The sequence below is a fragment of the Chamaea fasciata genome, unplaced genomic scaffold (genome assembly GCF_029207755.1).
Source record: "Chamaea fasciata isolate MVZ Bird 193981 ecotype frontalis unplaced genomic scaffold, bChaFas1.0.hap1 SCAF_4, whole genome shotgun sequence".
Lineage (NCBI taxonomy): Eukaryota > Metazoa > Chordata > Aves > Passeriformes > Sylviidae > Chamaea > Chamaea fasciata.
Genome location: NW_027094089.1, coordinates 15,839,239 through 15,859,859, shown reverse-complemented (window position 1 = coordinate 15,859,859; position 20,621 = coordinate 15,839,239). Strand labels below are relative to the sequence as shown.

At 35.9% G+C, this 20,621-nt stretch overlaps 1 long non-coding RNA gene across 1 annotated transcript; it reads right to left on the bottom strand.

Annotated features, from left to right (window-relative positions):
- Positions 1-14,011: 14,011 nt before the first annotated feature.
- Positions 14,012-18,058, bottom strand: LOC136288790 (uncharacterized). The gene is made up of 3 exons (XR_010720584.1): positions 17,985-18,058; positions 17,708-17,811; positions 14,012-14,882 (listed from the first exon to the last, which is right to left on the bottom strand). It is a non-coding gene; the product is annotated as an uncharacterized lncRNA (long non-coding RNA).
- Positions 18,059-20,621: the final 2,563 nt, after the last annotated feature.

Here is a 20,621-nt window from a genome sequence, read left to right as displayed (position 1 = left end):
TTTTGGGCCAGTAGGTAGTGTGGAGGCAGCTGATTGGTTTTGAGAGATAAGTTAATGTCCTCAGGTCCAAGCTGGGGTGGACCAGAAAGTGGTTCACTTCTGATTTCATCTATTAGCATAGCTTTAGTCTCTTTACTAACACCTTAGCAGGGAGGCAGGGTGCCTGTGTGCTTGGGTCACCAAGGTCGCATTAGTGAAGTGAGGACAGAAAAGTGTTGCACAACAGCAGCTGTCCTCATTAATGTAGGTGAGACGCATCTCAGAGAAAGCCATATGATAACAGGGCATCTAAGTTATTTCATCTGTGCTCCCTATTCAACCCAAAGGAGCCATATCTGGAGAGAAATTCATTTCAACAACAAATCATTTATTTTGCAGCAGACTAAATTGTCCTTGGGAACAGCTTGATGTCTCTTTAAGAAAGAACATACACGACTATTTGAAACTGGATGCTTAGCTTCCAGATGGCTATATTTACACCAGATGATCTTAATGCATGATTAGAAGTTGCCAACTACACCTAAGTAATGAGGAAGAATCTATTTAACATAGAATAAAATAGATGTTCATAAATTAATTATGAGAGCCTCATAAGGACCAAGCACAACTGTACCTACAAGACAAATTATTAGCTGGAACAGCTTGCAAGCTGCCTTTTAAAAATTCCTGCCCATATGAGCAAGGAGGATCTGACCAAAGATGTTGTTAACAGTACAGCATACACAATCTGTGGTTCAGGAAGTCCCAACATCACTTACAACTGGAAAGTGAATATATAGTGAGGGACAAATAACTTCATACTTTCAGTGTATGTCAAAATCTTTCCATTGGCATCTGCAACCAAAGTCAGAAACTAAAGGAAGGATCAGATGGTTTGTATTGAGATTCCTATGAACACATCTCACTATTTAAAAAAATAAACAAAAATAGAAAGAAAACAACACCCTCCATAACACCTCCAAAAAACTATTTGTAGTTTTCCAGCTTGAGAATTTTCTCTTCCGTGGCACACAAGCCATAAATTTGTCCCTGGAGCTGAAATGAAGTGTATTTTTAATAAAGATGCCAGATTTTGTCCCAACAATTTCCAGCAAGATTGTGTCCATTAAAATTCCTTGTGAACTGTTCTACCTTTGTGATGTTCAGACAATAATGTCTGTTATACAGGAACTAGTCTTTTAACATGGATTTAGATTTCAAATCAAGACACAAAGAAGAAAAAGAAGTTGATGTGTGAAATTTGTTCTGTCAACACTATCAATTAATTTTAAGACAAAAGGATCAAAATGTTTTGGTTTCACATTGAGCAATGAATTTCATTTAGAAACATATAGAAGTATAACCAAAAATGGGTACTAAATTTTAGGCTGAGTGCATATAATAATGTATGATGTTATAAATATTATACTAATCACCATTAATATAACAGAGAAAAAATTCAAAAGGTGATTTAAAACAGAATATTTTTTCCTTTTTCAAAATTAGATTATTTAAGATTGTGAAAAGAAACTGAATGCACAATGATGTCTTCTCCTTGGCTTAAGGTCTTTGGAACGACATATTTCTGTAAAACATTTCACTTGGACTGTGTCAGCATTTTCTCATGTAGAATGGTCATGTCTTTTTTGTCTGTGCTACTGATATTCCTCTGATTTGAAAAGTGTTACAAACATTTTTGATGGCATACTGTACACTGAGACCCTTTCTACACTTTCTTCTAAATACAAGATTTTTGTAGTGCATATAGGTTTCTTTGTGAGATTACGGTGACAAGACTTTACAAAGAAGAAGAAACATGAAACAGAGGAGCAAAATAGTAGTAATAATAATGAATAAAATATAAAGCCATCAGCAGCAATTTGTCTTGAACCCTGAATTGCATGATTAACAAAATCTGGAGACTCCTGCTACAGCTGGGAAGATGATGATTACAGCAGGTGTTATGAAGATATTGCTTTCTACTAGCAATGGAATGAAATGGACACATAAAAGTATATAGAGCTTGTGTCACCCTACCCCCAGGCCACAAGAGAGACGGAGCACAATGTGTCCATTTACATTATGGTAAAAGGTTTTGAATGTATTTATTCCAAAGATTCGTGTTAAAGACTTAAGAGGTCATGAGGACTATGCAACAGACATTTCCCAAGGGACGGGAAACATACATTAAAATGAAAAGAGAAACATGTGCAAATTAATCAAACAGTGACTATGTGTGCTTTCAGCATCTTTAACAGTGGTTAGGGAACATTTAAGAATCAATATGTGTAGTGAAAAACAGCATCTTATAGCAAAATGTCACACATGCTTCCCAGAATGTCTAATGTCAAGTTCCTAACTGTACTACTGACCAAAGCAAAATGAAGCATGTTCAAATAGGTAAACAAAACTGTGTGATAAACTGGGATTGAATTCAGCATTTTTGAAAGGGATAATTTTCCCAATCAAGAGAAGAGCCCTGCTTTTCACAAGACAGGAATGTCAGACACTGTTTAGTGCACACTCTCCCACCAAAAGGACTTCATGGGATTGTGTGGAACCAATATGCTGCCTGTGAAGTCTGAAATGTTATACTACAGTGAAAATGCAGTACTAGCATGAAATGAGAAAACAAGTTTTCCCTTTTGACTGGTAATTCAAGAGATAAATAAGGAAAACAAGGATTAGAACACAGACCACCTTTCTCTCAGTGGAGTGTCAGAGGCATTAGGCTTCCAAATTATGTTTTCTTTTTCATGCTCTCTCCCTATGAATATTGATGAGCCAGTGTGTAGCCAGGAATGCCTCAACAGGAGTCACGAATTTATGTATATTTAGGGGATAGGGCTGTCCTTGGGTAACAGAAGGACTCATTCAGTCTTAGGAACGATGATTCTTAAGTAAGTGCTTTAAGCACTTGGTTATAGAGAAGGAAACATGAAAACTAGGAATAAATCAAAAACATTGCAGAAAATTTTACCTCTTGTCTCTAAACAAAATTCCCAGACCTACATGGTATTCATCTTTCTAAGTGCTGGTTTAAACAATAAAATGTGGCATGTAATGTCCCAGTAAAAATCCTTTATGTATGAAAACTGAACGCACCATGACATTCAATACTTGTTCTCACTACATATCTAGGAAGACAGGTGGCAAATGTTTACTCTGATCTTACATCAGTTTAAGAAAAGTAAAACAGAGAATGGAAATATTTATCTATCAAAGCCACAGTAGAAACAAACAAACAAACAAACCCCCAAAACCAAGATGGGGATTTTAGAATAAAGAAGTATAAACATTATGTAAACTTATAACACAGATAAAAAGTCAGAAAACTATAAAGAAAAGAGGACGAGTGCAAGCCTCAGAAGAGCCTTTAAAAATCAACATATCCAAGATACATTTCAGGGAAAAATAGAATAGAGCAAAACCGTAAGACTATTATTCAAAAAGAAGACTCTTTGCCCCAAGGCTGTAGCTGAGGCTGGGGCTCATCAATGATTGCTCCCTGCTGACTTAAAGAAAAGAATTTCAAATAAGAGGGTTCGAAGAACAAAAGATGTGAATCTCAAAGCAACTAATGAAAGGAAGAGCAAACTCCACCTCCAACCCTGAGCTAACTCAAGAAATAGGAAAAAAAGTATGAGCACAGCAGAGCTTCTTTCTCCCCTTTTCTTTTGCTAACTCTTGAGAGAGAAAACCAAAATAAACCAAAACTAACCAAAACAAACCAAAGCAAACAAAAAAGGAAAAAATAAAAACAAACAAACCAAAAAAACCCACAGAAACACTAAAACAAAACAAAAAGTAGAGAAAGAGCATTCCTGAATGGAAACTTCAAACGTGTTGTCAAAAATAAAGCTTCAATAGGCAGAGAAAACCTCCCTGAATATATTTTTCTATGCATGCATGTGTGCAAGCTATTCTATTTTTCATCTCTAAAGTTATATTAGACACATCTTCTGAAAGAAAAAATAAAGAAATTTCACTCATGCTTCTGTTTCTGTACCTCTTTGTCACCAAATTTTCCTCTTACAAAAGTCCTCATTAGTTAGTTTTCCAGACAACATCCCCGTGAACTCTGAAGTCTTTTTAGGTTACCTGTGATTCCCCCAGCTCTTCTTAAGTACCAGGTTTTTTGGATATTTTTTCTAACTGCTAGGTTTTACTTCAAGAAATACTGTTTTCATCAGCAGACTTTTATATAAGGTAGCCAGGAATATATGGACCAGTGTTCACTGTGATGACAAATTACAGTGTAGAGTGATGAAGAAACTCAAAAGTTTGCAGACTTTTAAGTTATCTAAAAGCTTATTTTTTGATCCAAATGAATGTTATTAAAAGTGTTTAATATGAAAATCTAGCCTTCAGAAACTTATTGAGGAAAACGCACAAATTTTGTACTTAGTGAAACAGAAAAATATTAAGTCGTGATAAACAAAAAATGTTACTTTGTTTTACTTTTTTATTATTAATATTTTCCTCTTTTTTTACAAGTTTCTTTTTGGGTGTGCTTTTTTCAATATTGTATAATTGAAATTCCAAATCTTGTCAGTTTTAAAGTCCTTAATTAATACTGAAATGAGAATAAAAACTTTGGAGTGCTAACATTTGAAGAAATGAATTTTAATACTGTTTAATACTGTTTGTAGAGACACAGCCCTTACACCGTGCCCAGCCCTATGATGCATCTGTGACAGTTCAAACAATAGTAAAGAACAAACAGATTCATTCCTAGCTCTGGTCTGATTTTAAATCAGCTGAGAGGTGGTAGGAAGGCATTTAACAAAAGACTTTAGCACTCTGACATTTTTAGATATGTCTGTGCTGTACAACCCTATGACTACTCGAGATACCAGGCCTTTTATGCTTAGGCTTACAGCAATATACTGGTGATGTACTGGGATGAAGGATACTTGCTTTGCCTCACCTTTTCCTCATTAATGCCCACATATCCCTTGAATGAAAGGATTTCTGCCTAACAATAAGGTGTTAAGCACTATTTTATTCTTTATTATCGGAGGATAAACTTTTCAGAGAACATTTGCCTTACAATGCAGAGTCAGGTAATGTGACATGAACTCAGCTAAAACTTCGATGTTTCCAGGAAACAGTTAGTGAGATTTCTGTACCTCTCAACAGGTTCTTCTGTTTCCCAGGAAGTCAAGTTTATCTTGCCATTCCAATACTCCAGGGGATTAAGGGACTCAGGTGAAAGGTCGGCCTTACTATATAGCAATACTCACTGGAGATATTACAGAACTGTCTGTACACAACCCTGGACAACATTCTCTGGGATGACCCTGTCTGAGCAGGAAAGTTGGGCCAGATGATGCTCTGTGGTCCCTTCCAACCTGACCCACTCTGTTATTCTGTCATATCAGGTTGGCATCTTTGTTCAAAAAGGCTTCTTGATGAATTTTGATGAATTTTGGGAGGACAAAGCAGGTCAAACAGCTTTGAGACGAGTTAACAGACAAAATTTCATGACTGTGGAATTGCTACATGCAAGTATGTGTTCCCAGGCTGTAAGTCATTTCTAAATAAACTTGGCAACTAACACAATGTCTGCTGAGAAGGGTTTTAAAATTCTTTGTATTGCTCTTCTTTATTACCTAATTTTGCCCCAGAGCAGACTGCATTTGCAGAATATCGTGTCTTCATTTACCTATGCATAATGAATGAAGCTCCGAAAGAGCTTTAAGTATTCAGATTCTATGGCAATGGGATGGCAAATCCGTGCATGCAATTATCAAGGCAATTATTGCCTTAGAAAATTAAAATGCAACAAGCTTGATTTGCTATGTTTCTCCAATCAAACCACAGAGGCAACTGCGCACAAAGCTTTGTAGGGAATGAGGGTCAATTTAATCCTTGTTGGTATCATGCCTACTTTTGTCACACAATAGAATTTGACAACATGATAACCACATTACTTTGACTTCAGGAGGACAAGAACATGGGAAGTGAAAAAAGCTTTTTGGAATTGCCTGTAGCTTCTCCTTGATCGAAGAACTCCAGATAAAAAAATGAAAAATTGTTTAACATACATAGTAAAAAACTATTTCAACTGCCATAAGAGTTACTGCTATGAAGACAGCAATCATCTTCAATATGATGTAACTTTTCTGAAACTACAAAGGATTTCTTATCCAGCTCTTTCCTCTTTAAGGGAAGTTTAGGTATGTTTTTGTTTGATTTGGTTTTAAATTTTATTGTCAGTAAAACTATCATGGGGAAACTGTGAATGTATGACAAAATCTGAGATGTATTCAGTGATTCAACCGATGAATTATTTAAGCCTAGGGAAGAAAGTTTGTTTTGGGTTTGGTTTTTTTTGCCAGTCCCACTCTTGCTGAGAACAGTTTTAGGCAGCATACCATGATTTATCCCTTTACTATACAATATGCAGAAACTTCCCTATGCAACTTGTTTTCACATCACTGTTGACAATGATCAAAAAAGATAATTTCTTATGACTCTTGGCATGGCTGCTGGGAAATGAAAGTAGAAAATGCTTGAATAAATAGAATATAGAAGACTTATTCAACAATTGAATTATTTAAATCTACATAAGAAATGAGATCTGTAAGGCAACATTTGTGTTTGCAATTCTCCAGGCTTTTTGGGGCTTATTTGATATACAATTTCCTTAACGGCTTACTGTGGTGTTTGAATCTTATTATTTATTTTTCTTGAAATTACTACAGTAAGATGACTGCTGGAGAAAAATCTACACTGAGACAGGTTTTGCTGATCAATTAAAGCCCCATTTTCTCTCAGCTTCATAACTGTAAATCAGGAATAACTATTGACTAAAGCATTTGTAGTGATGTTACTCTAGATTTACTGACATAAGTGAAATCAGAGTGGAGTCCCTGAGGTTCTTTTTTGCTTAGATAGTAATATTAGATCTATTTTAGTGCCAAATGGATATTCGCAAGTGTTTGAATTCTGTTGTTTCACTTCATCCTTCACTGTAATTTTAAAATTTGTGACTATTGCGCTCCTCAAGGGGGAGAAAAGTGATGGTAAAAAAAAAAAAAACAACCACTTTAAATAAAAATGCATTGTTTGGCTCTATGCCTCATTTGTTCCTTAATTTGTTGCATGATTTTACATTTGGAGATCAAAGTTGCATGAAGAAAGATGAAAACCTGAGATGACTTGGAGTTGAAAGGCTTGTTACCATGCAAGAGCTCTGGCTGTGACTTAGCGTATTTCACTTAGTTTCACCTTGTTTACCTCTGCTTTGATTTCACTATCTACAAAGCTGCTATAATAATTTTTTTGAAAAGAACAAACATTTTACTGAATTTACTTAACAACTGTGTTGTCTGAATGTCCTTCCTTCAATGAGATACAACTTTCTAGACCTTTCCAGGGGACTGTGTGAGTTATAATTAGTTGGGTTGTTGTTCTTTTAAGAAGAAACAATGATTTTTTTTTTTTTTTAATGGCTCAGGTAATAAGCCAATCTGCAAATAACAAGGATTCAGAAGAAGGTGTTCTGATCTTGGGTTTATTTCATAATAATTCCATGGACCATTTTTAATTTCCTTCTCAAATTTGCTTCCTTTCTAGAGCAGAATATCCAGCCTTCTACATTCATCCTTATCAAATGTGGATAGAAATTTTGTATATTTTTAAGGAAGAGATGAGAAATTTTATCCTACTTTTTTTTACATTTTTAATTTTAATTCTTTTATTAATATTATTATTATTTTAATATTGCAACCAATGATACAATGACAAACTTATACACTTACCTATGTTATTATGAAGCAAGGTATTTGGAATACAGTTATGTGAGTTGTAGGAAAGCTACCTTGAAAAAGAGACCCTAGTTAAGATGTGTGATAAATTTCAGTGCCAAGGTTAATATTAGCATATAGTTATTTCTAGCATCATGTGCAGACAAAATGCCCCAGCATTGCATTTGACACTACCATTTAACTATACACACAGTGTGAAGTCAGCCAAAACTAATAGGGAAAGTGGTAAACAGTAGACTTAAAGCTAGATACTTGATTGCAGACCAAAAATAGTGTTTTGTGCAGAATGGGTTTGTTTAGTTTGTTTTGTATAATATCTCAAAGGAATGCTAATGAAGGAAAAGTCTCATTAGAAGAATGTAAGATTTCTTTAATTCCTTTAATTTGTTTGTGTTTGTTTAGTTCTGTTGTTGTTGTTCTTTTGTTTCTTTTTTAAGAAGAACTGGTGCAGTTTTCTGTAGCTTGACTAGCACTATGGATGTGGTAACCAGCCTGGAAAACTGATCCCACCTGGCTCTTTTAATGAAGCCAAACTAAACCTGCTTGGAATTTCTTGTGTGATTTTTGGTACATGTGATCATTAGCATATTGGGATTTTTTTGGAGGGAGCAAGGGGATTGTAGGAACACAAAACTTAACTTCTTCTATGTTACTTTTTAGAATTGTCTACCAGATTTTAAGAGAAGTCTGAAGATGTACTGAAGAATTCATAGATTCATAGGGTCATGGAATCATTTGGATTGTAAAACATCTTAAAGAACATTTATTACCAATGCCCTACCGTAGGCAGTAACACCTTACACTAGACCAGGTTGCTTCATATCCTGTTCAACCTGGCCTTGGACACTTCCAAGGATGTGACAGTCACAATTTCTGTGGATAACCTGTGCCAGGGCCTCATCACCCTCACAGTGGAGAATTGCTTTCTAATACGGAATGTAAACCTACCGTGTTGTCTTGCTTTGTACATGGAAATGCCAGAGTTTTAATGGACCATTAAACAGGAGTAAAAACCTTTCCAGGACCAAAAACCCCGTGTCACCTTTCTTACCATGGCTTCAGAGTCTGCTGTGGCTATCACAAATTATCTATTTGAGATGTGTTTTCATCAGAAAAACCCTTGCAGACACAGATCCTAACCTTAGGGTAGGGATAAATGCATTCTGCAAAGATTCATCCAGCGAAGAAGTACAACTTTGCATATTACAGAGTTGTGCAGACTGAGCTACATAGCTGTTCAGAAATTTATCATATATCTCTGCATATTTATCAAAGCTGTGGTTCTGTTCTGAAATTAATTTTTTTTACAAAAGTGCTGAAGTTTTCCCAAGTCAAAGGTTAAATTCAGGTCTCAGAGAATCACAGTGACATAGATAATAGTTGAGATGTCAGGATATGCAGAAGGGAGATGGAAAAACAGTTATAGGTCATTGATCTCAATGTTGGTTTTTTCCTACCTAGACACTAAGAAATCAAACAAATCAAAATATTATCCTGCATCAGAACAAAAACTAATTCTGAAACAATTTTTTTTTTAATAAAATGAAAATACTGTTTTCTAGACAGACTTAATGAGCTGTCATTGTACCAATAAATTTTCTGCTCATGAGATTTTCTTCACAATGTTGTGAAAATAAAATGTTTATATCAAATTCAAAAAGCATCTTAAGTTTGGACATACAACTTCCTTCAGTTAAGTTTCTGAGAATATGCATGACATAAATGAAGAAAAAGACAGAGTTTTTTCCTATGGAAAAATGTCCTTTATTGAAAGAATTCTTAGAATGAATGATCTGTTTCAGGTTTGCACTAGAATTAGTCAGGACATTTGGTTGTCTCTAATAAGGATGACTTTAATGCACTTTACATTAGATAATGATTCAGAACTGAGTTTATCTATCTATAGGTGTTTTCTAAATAAAAGAAAAAAAAACTACCAAAAAAATCCATCCAAATTTAGGACTTTGCTATGTGAAATGGCAAAAACCCCCCATATTTTGCTTTTAGAATTATATTTTGATAAACTACCCTTCACACTCCACTCAGCAAGACTGGGTTTAGTTTGCTTTTTTTTGTTTGCTTTTGTTTGATTTCAACAAGCTGGTTAGTGGTGCTTGCATTCATCACACTGATGGCATAATGTGAGAAGACTCAGACATTCTTTTTAACCACATAACAACTTTCTATTTCTGAAAACAGGGAATCTTCTAAATGCCTAGAAAAGAGAACTTAGAATGAAGAATCTAACTGGTAAAAGGAGAAATAAATTGCATGTCAGTGGAAGAAAAACCACAACATGAACAAAAGGGAATAGAGAAAAGATACAGGCTGAATTATTTAAAAAAGATTAATTAAAAACAATAAAAATCTTCAAAATATGCATGACTAGGGGAAAATGGTTTGTAACACATTCAGACCTTCAAAATCCTTGATTTTTTTAGACTTTCTTTCATCAGTCTTGAGGCACTCAGATGAAAACAGTTTCGTAATTAAGTTACTGAAGTAACACTCAGGAAACTTGAATTAATTTATTGGCTTTGGTAGATATTCTATGCAATTAGGGAAAATGCCGTAGATACTGGGATTTAAAGGCCCTGATGACAAAACAAGGACAGAGATGTTTTTCTCTCCACCCTTAGTTTCATTCCTGTTCCCCCAGTTTATGTTCATTAGGCAAATAAAGTAAATATAAAAAGATGATTCAGTACCTTCATGACTTGACATGGGAATAGGGCCTAGCCAAGTTTTGGCTCCTGTATTAATGAATATTATTTATACAGAAGGAAATAATTTTAACTGGAGAAAACTGTCTATGTATCTTATGCCCATATGAAGGCTGGCGTGCCTAATCTTTAAAAATGTCAAGACTTACAACTTTCTAGCCCAGCTGTGTTCTGAGCTGTGCATATAGCCCAACAGATAAAATTTCTGCTGTAGAAGGTAACAGGCTTAGTTCTGACCTGGTGACCAATAATCTCAGGACTGTTTCAGGTTATATTGACTAGACACGATCTCAGCATGGTTTGCTTATTTTAAGAAGTCCTTTGGTAAGTAGTTACTGCCTAAATTGTTTCAGCATAGCTTTTTTTAATACTTTGCAAGGTGAAGTTCTGACAATCTCTGAAATCCCTAAGTGAAAAACATTAATCCTTTCTGTTAATTGGTCCTGAGGAAAGTTAATTAATAACTTCAGCTAAAAGTCAATTTAAGGTGATTTAAATTTTGTAGTAACCAATAAATAAAAATTATGCAGGAAACATAGAAAACTTACAAAAGCTTCCAAAAGAAAACATAAAATGAAATCAAATTCATCATTATAGTTTACTCTTTTATTAAGAATTTTATAAATTGGCAACCCATAAACCCACATTATTCAGTAAAATGGTTGATTTCACAAGAATATTTGAGTGTAAACTAAGAAATGGGATAGCAACAGTAAAGTTTGTGTGTCAGTCTTAAATCCATTATGAAATGGAAGTGTATCATTCAATCTTATTGGAATAATAACAACTGCTGTATTTTGATAAGGTTAGGCTTGAGCTAAAATAACAATAATTTTTTTATCAGCACTTAGTCAATGATATCCATTTTGACCACAGCAATATTTTTAGAGTGAGACTGGAAAGACTATGAAACAAATCTTCTGTGAGCCTTGTCCAGGTATAGAAATTATAAGAATCTGAGCTGACCAGCCTGGATTTACAACAGCAAAGTTGTGCCTAATGGTCTAGAACACCTTTATTATGAGAGGACTGGCTTGTTAGATAATGGAGAGCAGTAGAAATAGTTTAACTTAACTTTAGTGAGTATTTTGGGCCATTTTCCTGCAGCAGTAGGAAAATTAGGGGAAAAAATATGAATTTATATTAAAAACTTGCCTAAGATCTAACTTTGACATTGTTTCTCCCCAATACCTCTGAGCGAATTTCACAAGAGATGACCTCCAGAGGTCACTTTCTGCCTAAATTATTGCACTATTTTATGAGTCCATCATCCTCCACATATTCTGTACAAAGGTTGTTTAAACACTCCTTGAGGAAATCTAAGTCTCAAAAGGCTTTGAGTCTAGCAAAAATTTGGAGATCATTCCAATGAACAAATTGATTTGCATGGCAAGAAATTAATTTTCAATTCAACATTGCAGCACAATCATAGGTCCACATCCCTAAGTAATTATACAATGCTGATTTCCCTTCTCCCTTCAGGAAATGAATGCATGACTCCTAAAAGCCCAAAAATAAAAGCAGTTTCTATACGAACACTGATTATTACTTGCTTGGGAACTCAGAGTCACCTTCACTGGAGCCCAGCTGCCTCAAATTCAAGAACAGAGATTTGTTTTGTCTTGTTTTCCCGGCTTCAGTAAAACACAAATTTGGAAGAAATAATAAGATCCAAATGCTCATAAGTAAATGGCAGCTTAAACAAAGACAGTTGGGCAGTAATTGCTTCTGTGTTTCCAGTTGCTTTCGTTTCAAGCTTTGTCATTGACTTTATCAGTACGTGTTCTCTTTTGGCTAAGATTTTGGTTAGACATGCCAAGAAAAATAATTTAGAATTTTGCAGTCTAAGCAGTTCACAGCCCTGTGTTACCTGCACTATTTTTCAAGTATTTTCTTATGTCACTCTTTGCTGAATAGGGTACTTGAATCCTGCACTCATACTGAAAATTTTCTTACTGAATACTCTGAGCAAAGACTTTTTAACATTGATATTGACTAAAGTGAGAGAAAAGAATACCAAGAATGCCTGATTAAAAGCTGTCACTTGTAAGGCAAAATTTTACTTCTGGCACTGGGGTTTGACCAGAATATCCTTTATCCACAACTTTGTAAAAGCTGTGAATTCTGCAATAATGCAATGAATTGAAAAGTCCTAGTGAGTTCAGTAGTCAAGGTCCCTGACACACATACGTTTCGGGGGAAGGATGATGCACCAAAGGGCAATACAGTCACCCAGAAATCCTTGTGTGCAGATGAACATAACCTTGTGAGTGATGAGGGCTTATACTGCATGATGACAAGAGCTGGGACTCACCCCTACTTTTAGCTGTCTCGAAGTTAAGTGTCCAATTTAAGCTATTCCCTTAGACTGTCTATAGTTAATGGAGAAATATAGCTAAGACAAATTGCTTTCTTTAGATGTCCCTCTTAAACACCCATCATAAAGTGAGCTTAATTGCCCTCCAGAGGCACCAATCCCCCACAGCTGGCTATAGAAGGAATCCAGTTGTCTAGCTCAGACTGAAGACGTGATCTCTCCTGGGATGCTATTTTACCATTCTGTTGGATGAATAGCTAACAAATCAAAAGAAACCATCATTGTTTTCAGATGTAGGGAGGAAAAAAAAAAAAAAAAACAACAAAAAAACCCAAACCAAACAAAAAACCAAAAACCAACCAAACAAAAAACCCCAGACAAACAAACAAAAACCCTGAGGACTGCTCTGTAATCTAGGTCTGACTATGGGTTTGTTAGATGTTTTCTCCTTGTTTCCCTTTTTTTCCAATGATAAAACTGTTTTAAGGAAATTAAAATGTAGCTTGAATACCTACTGAGAGTGATCCTATGTGAGCTCTGAATTCGGGTTTTTACATTTTCCTTCTTCTGTATTGTTGCATTACTTATCTTGTGTTGTCTTCATGCTGTTCTGCACAAATCAAAGAAACATCTTTAACAACTAGCCAGAAAACCTGTTTTCCTATCAATCTGTCCAGTTTCTTGCCTTGCCAAGAGGAGAATGCAAATTTCTTTGAGCACAGAAATGCATAAGTGTGGTTTAGAACTCTACTGCAGGTTATATTTCTCTTCAACATAATGGGCAGATAAAGCTCCTTTCCTTGTTCAGAATATTTTTTTTTTCCCATTAAAATGTGTCTTTAAAATCAATGATCTTTCAGAGAAATCACAGGAGGTGAGATACTGCTTTAACTTATTCCTGATGCCAGAGTTAGGAACCCAGGCTTCCTCTTTTGAGGAAAAACTGGAACGGACTCAAACTGACTTACAGACACACTGTTGCCTGACCTCCTAATTTAACAGATTGTAGAGACTGGGCACAAATTTCTTTTTGGAAATCATTTTAAAACAACTACTACTGCTCCTTTACTATTCTCCTGCTGTGAATTATACAGTCAGATGAGAAAAAAATATAGTGCAAGTTAATCCTATTATATTTTTTGGAGTTTCAAATAGTGATGTATGTTCACTGAAGTGACTCCTGCTCATTCCAAAGGGATTAAATTGATCTTCATTTTCAAAAGGACAGAAGATATCCTTGCCCACACCTTTCAGATGTCTCAAAGGAGAATAAGTTGGCTAAAAATAAATTTCTGAATTTGTATGGACTTCCCCCAAAAAAGATTTAATAACGTAAGCAACAGACAGAAAATACTACTGGGCCTAAATAATTTTGAAGTCTTTCAGCAATATATCCATACTAATGATCTCACACTCTTCACTTTTCTTAACTTTCTTAACTTTCTGGAATTCTGTCATTACTAACTGCATGAGATACATATAAATTCTGACATTATGGAGCAATTCATACACCATTTGTTTGTGTACACATTAAGTGCTCATATTAAACTATACACACTTAGTGTTGAAGGGAAGTTAGTGAGGAAAATATTCCATCCCATCTTTAGCTGAGGAGAAGGCCACAGACACTCTAAGGGCCTGACAGGACAGGATCTCAGGTCTCATCCAGTTTTCTGGTGACTTGAGGAGGTCGTAGGTTGCTTTAACCCAATTTTTTTTGCGTTTTGTTCAAGTGGCTGTTACCCAGACTGTTTTAGTTTAGGTTTGAGCATGCCATATGCAATTGAAGTCTAAGAAATCTCTATAGTCACTGAGCAGAAAATTATATTCTTTGCGCTAGTGGGCTGGAAAAGATTAGTGTACAACATTCAAATTTTAGCTGGGTACAAATGGAAAAAAGTAGACTATGTTTGAGAAAATGGATAAAAAATATGTTTGCACCAAGTGGATCCAAGAAGATCAGAGTCAAGAAAACACTGCTCAGCAGCAGTGTGCTCCTCCCAGTGGAAGATTTAGGGCATGGAAGAGCCATTATCACTTTTCTCGTCCTTTCCAGTCCTTCTTCTCAGGGAAAACTGATGTTGTGGACTGCAGAACACAAGAACAAAGGAAAGTTAAGCATAAGACCAGAGGAAAAAAAATTAAAAGAGCTGTATAAAAGACAGTTAAAAACTTTTATTTAAAAAATCCCAACCAAATAATTAAAAAAAAAAAAAAAAAAAGAAAACCAACAAAACCCCACACTAAACAGTCACCACAAATCTCTAAAACAATTTCAAGTCCCTTTGAGGAAATCCACTTGAAAAAAGATATTATTTGAGAAATGTAGAGAACAGGCTGTAATTCACTGGATTTGTGTCTCTATGCATCTTCATGAACTGGTCACATCAGTAATGCCACTTTTACTGAGTCACAGTTTGGTTGGTTGTATTCCATTCTGTGTTCATGGTGTCATAGAATGAGAAGACTTCAACATATGCAATATACTTAGTTAAAAACTTGAAAGGACAAGCGGAGTCCCAAGATTTACAAATTTCTCTGGGGTGCTACAGCTACAATTTCTGTTTTATTTTTTCTGTTGTTTATTTATTTTTAATATTATTATCTAAAATTGAAAATTCGATTTTCTTTAGGAATTTCCTCTATCCACCATGCCTTATAAACTCACTGTATTCATCAACATCCTACTGCATCCTGTTTCTTCTTACAGAATTTTTCACCAGTTGGAAACACCCCTCCGTAATTACATATATGTAGTCTGATGTCAGTCTACAAATTTCCTTGTTTAATATAATGCCATTAATTTCAAATCAGTCCCTTTGGAATTATCAAAATAAAACTTGTTCTTTTCTATTGTTTACTTCCTTGAATGTCTCTGTTCAAGGAAACAAACCCTATTTTCTGAAACCTTCATTTGGTCAATATATATTTAGTTTTTGAGCTACACAGAAGAAGGCCTTGTGGATCCGGGGTTTATCATCTGAGGGTTATCCTCTATTTGTTCTTTTCAGTGAGTAGCAGTGCAGAAATGCATTCCAGATTTGATCAAAGGCATCTAGTATCTTACTCTGTTCAAAGGCTGCTCATTCATATTTTACAGTTTCAAGAACAGCATTGACCCAGCAATCAATATGAGATGTTAAGATGGTTTTTTTTTTTCCTTCTGTCCTTACCTATAGTTGCTTGAAGGGAGCATTTATTTATAAGCTGTCACCAAGGCAACTCTATTTTTTTCTTTTAATAATTAGGCCAGCAGTTACGATAATTCAATGCTAATGCAAATTTTGTTAAAAGTTTTTCCTACTGTAGACTGTGGAAGATGAGTTTAGATATAAACTAGTCATGTGAAGTGTATCAAAGAAAGACAAAAGCACTTATAATACCCAAGTATTGGTGAAAAAATGCAGAGGTAAAAAGCTCAAGTACGAATTTCAGGAACGTTTTCAGCAGTATTCAAGGTATCCCATGGCATTTAAATCTCTGAACTATTTACCTTCTCTCATCAGACACATTTTATCTTTGTTATAACAGAGTAAGAGTTGTTTTTTCACACCCAGGAAATTCTCCATCTCACAGAGCCACAACTCTTCACATAAGTAAACACTAGCAGAGAGTATTTTCAATAATAATAATAATAATGACAACAATAATAATACGAAATGTAATTTGTCCATCAAATTGGTAAGTTTTTTTCTTGTTAATTTTTGTCTTTGCTTTCCCCTGAGAAACATGAAATTTTTGGTTTAGAGATCTACTATCCTACTTTTTGTGATAAGTGTAAAGGGCAGAAATTTTACATTCAAAAGACTCTGAATGCCTCAGGATATTTTCACAATTTTCATGTGGAGACCCTCCCTTTGCTTTTCACCTGCATCTAAGGTGAATGATACAGTCCCTGCATTCACCCTCTATGTATAAGTAATGAAATATTTACTGGGCCAGATTGAATACACAACTGTATTCTCATAGCCCTGGAGCTAGAGCACTCACAGAAGGGGAAGAAGATACCTTTTGCCAGACTGATCCAGGGACAGGAATTTCAAACCAGGTTTCTCGTCCCTAAGCCTTCAGTTTTATGATTCCCTTCTGAGTGTCCTTACACTTCTCTTTCTGTCTCCCCCTCCTTCAAAAATAAAAACTCAGGAACCTTGGAGGGACTATTTTAATATTTCTGATACTTAAAATACCCAGCTGAAACATGCACATTTGAATTAAAATAGTGTTCAGTTGTGTGGTAGGAAATAGACACATTTTATGAACGACAAATGAATCTTTGAGACATTCTTTGCTTCTTTCCCGTTCCCAAACCTGTGCTCTACTGATATCTTCCTGAAGAGAGTCATAATGTTGGTGAAAAACCTATTGGGTAGTGCCATGGGACAACTTATGAAGAAAAGTGTATCTGCATGTATGGCTAGAGAGTTAATGTTAATAAATGTTGACTGGCACATAAAAATAAGGCAACTTTGATCAAGTAAGATAGTTGGGAACTTTTGGTTCACTTCCCTTGAGATTTTAATTAATTTTTTTAGTTTTGGTTTGGTTTTTTTTTGTTTGTTTTCAGGCAAAGTTGCATACCTGTAAATCACTTCACTATTGAAGCTGGGATAGGGTTTAATATATGACTGGTAGAGGCTCAGGTGTTACGATCATTTATGATGGTGATAGTATTGGGGGGGGGGGTGGAAGGAGAAAAAATAGCAGCCTTATTTTACAAAAAGCTTTTGGAATCCAGCTTTTATCATGCATCAGTGCTGCTGCCATCTACTGAAGAAAACAGGACATTCCAGTTCAGGAACTCCAGTAATCCAGCAGAGTACCTCTGCCTCTGCATTTGGATGCTTGAATTACAAATCTTATCTCAGATGGAGCATGTGAAGTTAACCGAGTGTGCAGTAGTAGTGTGCACTCACTTCTTGTAAAGCCAGCCCAGCCAGCACTTCCTTGGAGTTACTGTTATGCTGTCACCAAGCAAAGCTCAACAGGTGATAGCCTCGTCAGCTGCCTCTGGGAGAATCTGAAAATACAGAAGTTTATTGCATTTGATTTATCATGTCCTGCTTGTTAACATGCTGTTTTATAGGCACATTGTTCCACAGTGTAACAATTTTAGTGTGCAAACTCTATGTTTTTAGTTTAATTTGCAACAGATATGATATAAAGTTAAATGAGACAGTGTTTTTTACCCACCAAATGGAATTGTCCCCAGCAGTTTGCTAGCCATCAATCACAACAGGGATGGAAGACCTTCTGCAACACACATTATGAACACTATATTTGCAAAGGCAAAAATGAAGTAAAGGGAAATCATTATATATAATCTCACTCATCTCTCTATATAACAGATTACAGCTATACAGAGATTTCATACCCCAGAAAATTACAATGGACACAAAACCAGATTCGATGAACGGCATGCATGCTTGTATTGTATCTCTTAAAAGTGCACATTTGCTTAGTCATGATTTATTGACATAGTTTGATAAAGGCCCAGATGGATTTTAGCAAAATTTTGACACTTGCATGAGGCCCTTGATCTTCTTCCTTTTCTTAGGAGAATGATAAGAGTTCCCTCTAGCAATAATAACAGAAACACATTTTTAGACAGGTACCTACAGCAAATATCCTCTCCTTTGAGGTGCTTCACCGAGGTGTCTAAAATTTCAATAAATGATTATATCTATGAGAACACCAGAAGACACAGGAGAAGACAGTCAGAAAACTTGATACAAGGCACATAGGTGTGCCATATTTCTCTTTGCCAACAGGTCGCTTTTCACCTGTGAATAGCTTTAACCTTTTTCACCTGTATGAAAGGCTGTGTTTTCTCAGACTGTCTGTTATAGAAGCATAGAATCATAGCAAATTTTGGCTGGCAGAGATCTTTAAAGGTCATCCCGTCCAGCCCTCCCTGCATAAGCCAGGTCAGCCTCAACTAGACTAGAACATTCAGAGTAACCTTGAATGTTTCCAGGCATGGGGTATCCATCATCTTTCTGGGTAACCTGTTCCAGTATCTCACTATCCTCACCATAAAAATCTTCTTATATCTCATCTGAATTTACCCTCTTTTATTTTAAAATCTCTACTCCTTGCCCTAATATAATAGCCATGATAAAAATTTGTCCTCATCTTGCTTACAAGCCTACTTTCAGTACTGAAGAACAGTTTTAAGGTTTCCCCAAAGCCTTCTCTTCTCCAGACAAAAAATGACAACTATCTCAGCCTTTCCTCATAGAAGAGGTGCTCCAGCCCTCCAATCATTTCAGTGGCTTCCTCTGGACTTGCTCCAGCAGGTCCCTGTCCTTCCCATGCTGGGACCCCAGAGCTGGATGCAGTGCTCCAGCTGGGTCACACCAGAGCAGAGCAGAGCAGAGCAGAGCCGAGCCGAGCAGAGCAGTGGGGCAGAATCCCCTCCCTCCCCTGCTGCCCACGGGGCTCTGGATGCAGCCCAGGACATGTTTGGCTCTCTGGGCTGTGAGTGCCATGGCCAGGGCATGTCCAGCCTCTCACCCACCACCATCCCCAAGCCCTTCTGGGCAGGGCTGCTGTTCATCCCTCTGCCTGGATTCATGCCCTGACTCCAGTGCAGCACCATGTGTTTGGTCCTGTTAAACCTCATGAGATCCCCATAGGCAACTTCTCCAGCTTGTCCAGGTGTCCTTTAATCAAATCCCAACCTTCAGGTGTGTCAACAGCACTGCTCAGCTTGGTGCCATCTGCAAACTTATTAAGTGTGCTTTCAATTCTTTTTTCTAGGCCATTAATGAAGCCATTAAAGACTGCTGATCCTAACAGACAGCCCAAAGGATCACCTCTTTTCATAGACCTCCAACCCTTTTCATGACCACTTTCCTCTGGACATGACTATCCAACCAACTGCTCATCCAACAAACTCTGCATCCATCAAACCTGTGTCTTTCTGTTTTAGAGAGAAGGAGGTTGTGGTGCACCATGTCCCATGCAGCATTCCATACAGTTTGCAGCTGTAGCCCTTCCCTTGCCCACTGATGCAGCCACCCCATCATGGATCACATGGATCACAAGGTCACTCTTTCCCTTTTCAGTTGAGTTCTTCAGAGAAAGCTGTGTCCTGTTGTAAAAAGGCAAGGATCACACCTAAACTCATGTTGACCATAGTTTGATTTCCTACCTTTTGCTCACATGATGTTTCAATGCAGGCATTATTTTAGTTCTACACAGAACTTTTCAATGCATTTAAAGAAAGGTGTTTTTATGACATGAACAGAAAGAGAAAGGCTCATTCTTTTTTCAGTTAATGGACCATAATATATATTCAGCTTAATTTATTGATAAACTTTGGATAAGAATGAATATAACTTTTTAATAGGAAGTGCTCTGTAATTATTTTTAAAGGTTGATGTTATATAAAGATAAATCCTCATAGCACCACTGCATTGTGTTAGATAACACATTTTATTTGCAGGTTAAATGTTTAACCTTTTAAGAATTTTCAATAAATAGCTGTTAAATATTTTTTTAATCCATTTAACACTGCCTTTGTGGTTGGTTTTGTTTATTGTTATTGTAATTACTATTACTATCACTGTCAGAAATATTTCTTCTCCTTTCTTACAAGTATTCTACACCTTGACTTTTCACCCTTTAAATAGGAAACAAGGAATATAATGACTAAATAAAAATGATAATTAACTCAGATCAATCAATGTGTTTATTTTGCATTTATATCCTTACTCTAACTTGAATTATTCAATAAGGGAAAATTAAAACAAAGCAAAACAAAACCAAAACTAAAACAAAAAACCAACCAAACAAAAAAAACCAAACTAGAAAATCTCTTCTCTT